This window comes from Galeopterus variegatus, unplaced genomic scaffold (genome assembly GCF_000696425.1).
Source record: "Galeopterus variegatus unplaced genomic scaffold, G_variegatus-3.0.2 Scaffold377, whole genome shotgun sequence".
Lineage (NCBI taxonomy): Eukaryota > Metazoa > Chordata > Mammalia > Dermoptera > Cynocephalidae > Galeopterus > Galeopterus variegatus.
Window position 1 is genome coordinate 409,585 of NW_007726488.1, and position 4,868 is coordinate 414,452.

General features: G+C 42.3%; 1 pseudogene; it reads right to left on the bottom strand.

The window, feature by feature from the left end:
• Window positions 1–427: 427 nt before the first annotated feature.
• LOC103586800 lies at window positions 428–3,153 on the bottom strand (annotated as a pseudogene).
• Between the last annotated feature and the right edge of the window lie 1,715 nt (window positions 3,154–4,868).

Sequence of the window (4,868 nt, forward strand, 5' to 3'; positions counted from 1 at the left end):
ATGTATCCTCTTAGGGCCAACACTGAGGATAGAGAGATTGCTTCCACAGTATGCTACCAGAATAAGAAGTGGCATTCAGTTTTATCAATTATTTACAAATGTCCCTGACCATGCAAGTCAACATACTTCCCCAACTTTCACCCTCAAGTCTAAAACTGTTTGGCAATTGAAATGTTTGTATTTTGGAGAAATATGCCCCCATCTTTGAAAACTGTATAAAAACAAAATTGATAACTGAATTTTTTCTTCATCTGGTAAGAAATCATGCAATCAATGTGACTTAAAAATATATTTTCTGCACTAAAAGTCTCTAAGAAAGAGGGGAAGAGATAATCCATTCCTTCTTTCAGCTTTCGTTTTTCCTTTTGGAAAGTTTCTTCAGAGCAATCTACTCTTGAGCTAATTTTTATTTCTTTGGAAAGCAGCTTTATTTACAAAGCAGGTCTAAAAACATGAAATGACAAGCCCTTGGGAACTGCAGGAGAGGTGGGGACCCATGTGTGAAGCCAACATATCCAGACAAAGGACTTAAGGGGGGGTGGGGATATGAGGGGGATCTAAATTTGAACTCCTTATATTTCTTGCTGCCCCATTGGCTGTTCTGGGGCTGAGCTTTCCATTTCTCTTGCCTCTGCTTGGCAGCATGCTCAGCCACCATGTCACTAAAGTCTTCCTTCTCCACATGCTCCTCATACATCCAGGACATGGCCCAGGCATCCAGCTCCAACTGTTCTGGTGCCAGGGCCACTTTCATACCTTGCAGCTTGTGGAATGTACCTTTCTGACTCATAACCGTGGACATGTCATAAATGTGGGTGGATCCCATCATGGCTCTCCCAACAGTACTGTTTCTCTTCTCTGGTAACACAGTGAACAGCTGGGGTGTCTCACTTCCATCCATCACCTCCTCAATTGTCTTCATCCTCAGCTTAATAAGTCAAGGGCTCTCCATTCCATCTGGTACTGATGAGAACCTTCCAGGAGTGATGAGGCCACTGTCTGTATGGGTAATAAAGTCTGTTTCATCTGGTTTGCCTTCCTCACTTTCCTCCTCTTTCTCTTCTTCTGAAGACTCTTCATCAGATGGCTCCAGTTCCCCCATGGGATCCGATCAATCTCTTCTTCCTTAGTCTTTGTCTGAAATTCAGCAGCATTAGTTTCAAACATATCCCCATATAGTGGTCTCCCAGTCTTGTCTACAGGAAATTTTCCCTAGCCACCAGCATGATACACAGAGGAACAGATCTTGGATATGGGTGAGCTCAGCCCAGGGATTTTCAGGTTGGGGTACAACAGGGGTGGTCTATATCGCTACCTATCAATCAGCCACAGGGGTGGACCTTGTGGGCATTTGGTTCTACTGGCATCCCCAAGAAAATCCTTACCTCTTCGCTTCTTCTCCTTAGTTGTATCTCAAACTCCTTCCTCTTGTAGTACAGTTCACGTGGGTGGTCACCTTTGGTTTGGTCTACCACTTGAAGAAGGCAGTTTGCAGTTTCTGGTAGTCAATGTTGATCTTTCCCATCTTGGACCAAACCTTTTCTCACATCTTTGACTTCGCGGCCTCCTGTTCTTCCTTCTTCTGCAGGTCATCCCACAACTCCTGGATGCCTGTGCATTTGATAAAGTCTGGCAGCTTACAGGGGGCCTTCTCAATGCTCTGTTTGCCATGCAGGTACTTGCACATAAAACATCAGTGGTGTGGCACAGGCATAGAGTTCCAAGTGGCCTTCAGGTGGACCAGGAGCTTAAGGTCCTGCTCCATCACATCTTGCATCTCCACAACATCAGGCCGAGCCACCAGCTGCTTGAGTTCAGCCTCAGTGAAATGATTCATTTGGTGCAACTTCTCGGGGGCTTCTGGCTTCTTTTCCTGTTCATCATCACTGCTGTCATGATCGCTGTCCTTGTGCTCTTCCTCAAAGCCCTTCTTCTTAGAGGCTGTAGAGTTCAATCTGTCAAGTTTCTCTGGTTCCTTCTCTTTCTCTTTCTTCATATCATGGGTGAGCCTGAATGCCTCAAATATCCACTTGAAGAAGATGAAGCTGGGCTCATAAACTTCAGGTTCTTCTCACAAACTCAGTCTCAACATCAGCATCTGGGGATTCAGAGCCATGGGACCAGGCTGAGTCTTTCTCTCGGTCTCCAGAGCTCTCATATAATATCCTCTGCACCCTCTGGGGCTTTTTCTTCTTCTTTTGAGTCCAACACTTCTGGTTTTTCTCTTTTTTGGATATGAACACTGTGTCCTCTTCATTCTCTGACTCTGACTGGTTCAGGGATGAGCAAGTGTCTGTTTACATTTACTCTTCTTCCTGTTGAGGGTTCATCTCTTCTTGGTGGCTCTCTTTTAGCTGCATGATCTTTTCCATATCCTGGGGAATCTTGGGGCCCACAGAGAAGTCATCCATTTCTTGGTTTTCATCTCCAAGGGATGGTGGAGGCCCATGAGGCCAGGGAACGGGGGACCCCATGGGCAAAATAGTGGGAGTAGGGCCCATTGGGCCTACTGGATCAGCCACTTGAGGACCCAGAGGAATTGGAACACCACTTTGGCCCATGTTTTGTGTGGGCCAAGGGACTGAGATGCCCATCTTGATAATCTCCTGCTGCCGTTCCTGCTCCAGTTAACACAGCTGCCCACTTCTGCTGCTCTAAGAACTCATGCTCCTTCATCGAATGATCTCCTTGCTGCTTGGTGTGCTCCTCATGCTACATCAGCAACACCACCTGCTGGCGCATCAGCTTCAGCCACTCTTCCTCTGACAGTGCCACAAGCTCACCCACACAAAGAGGAGGTGGGAGCCCCAAATTTGGTGGGTGAGCCATGGGAAAGCCAAAGCCAAGGCCTGGTGGAGTTGATGGGGGTAATGGAGGAGGTCACAGAAGAGGGAGTCTCATGGGTGGCAGTAGCATGGGAATCCCAGAGAGCTGTGCTGTTATGGGAGAGGGAGTAGCCTTGTCCCCATCTTCTTCTCTCAAAACTGGATGATTCAGCATGATGCCAGTATAGCAAATGTAGGTCTGCAGCTGCTCACCAGTTCTTTGAGACTCCTATGGATAGGAGCTCTGATCTCTGCAAACTTAGTGCCCTGGAGGTGATGGTGGTGGAAGCTGCAATTCTTTGGGAGGCACAAGATGCTTGGTGGCCATCTTAGCCTCCTGAGCTGATTTATAGTGAATGTTCTATATTAGACATGTCCCTACTTTGCTTCTCCTGCCCCGATCCTCTTTCTTAAAAATAGATCAGAAGGAATATGAAGTGATAGCCTTGTTGGAAGTTCACCCTTCCACATAGTCAATGTGCCCTCCTACCACAACTCCTCTCCTGCCAAGTTATTTTTTTCACACACAGAATTTATCTAATTAATTGACTAGCTTTTAATCAGACACTAAACAGCATTTTATTCTTGTAGGCAGATTTGTTTGATCTGGCTAGTATTGTTTGGCTAGATGGAATGCCCTTAGAATTTTTGGATGCTTGCCCAGCAAACTGGATGACAGAAATTACTCTTCCTACCTTACTGATGACCTCCTCTTTTTATCTTTTACTATATATTGAGGTCGATGAAATGTTGAGCATCACAAAATTGTTGAAATATAAAATTATATGCATATTATCCTTTATTCTGCCATTTTGTATGAGGACAGTATATACTCATAGCTACAGACATAGATATATTATAAAAGAGAATCTTTTTAGAAATTCTATCAACTTTAGTAAAATTAAATTTAAAAGAAGAGATTACTGAGAAATGAAATTAAAAGTAAGACATACTAACTACAGAATGACTAGTAAATAAGCTGTAATGGTGAGGTACATAATGTGATGGGAGGTATTAAGTGTAGGAGCAAATGAAGTGGAGAACAGAAGGAAAACTTAGGACAGTAAGATCAATCAATAAATTTTCCAAAAAACATTTTCTTCCTTTTTAAACAAGTATGTTTTCTTGTTCATTTTCCCATGAGGTGATGTTTAAATCTAGAACAATATATGAGCTAGCTATTTCTGATGTCAAATGATAAGTTTGAAAAGGAGGTTGCCAACAGCTTTACTGGAACGGAACATGTTTTTCCCAGCAAAACATAATCAAAGAAAAACAACCAGAGGTCATGTATTTTTCAGCATTTCAATCGGTAGATTGAAGCTGTTTCTTCCTTTACAATAATGAAGGCAATTCTTATTTCACTGTTCATTTTATGTCAAATTATCATACAGTCTTAAATTAGATTTGCATGCTTAACCAGAGAATGTTATTAAGGGAAAGTTAGACAGAAATCAACAGCACATCATTTTTTGTGTGTATTGTATTATTTTAAGAAAAAGAAAAATATATATGATAAATTAAAATCATTTTAGCAAATCCTAGCACATCAATAGTGATAACAGCACATTTCCATTTCTGTGGCATAATATTTTCCCTAAACTTCTGAATTTTAAACTAGATAAGTAGTACGCCACACACTAACAAACACACCCAAGAATAGGCTTCTGTGGAAGAGAAGGCAGAATCTTTATCTTTGGGTATTAGACCACTCTGACATTCCAGAGTTTTATATATAAACACTTCCAAGTTACAGGTGACTTTATATAAAAATGCTCCCAAGTTACAGGTGATGAAAGCATGAATACCAAACTTAACAAATATTGCACTAGACAGGTAATTAATGCTAGACATTGCAACAAACCCCCAAAATCTCAATGGCTTAACCCATTGAAGACTTATTTTAAGCTCAATCCATAGGCTGATGGCAATATGCAAGTAGCAGGATCACGTCTACTTTCATCTTGTAACTCCAGCATCTCCTAGTGCTCCTCAGCCACTTCTGCTGCATCCATTTCATCTAGTTAGATAAAGAAAAATTAT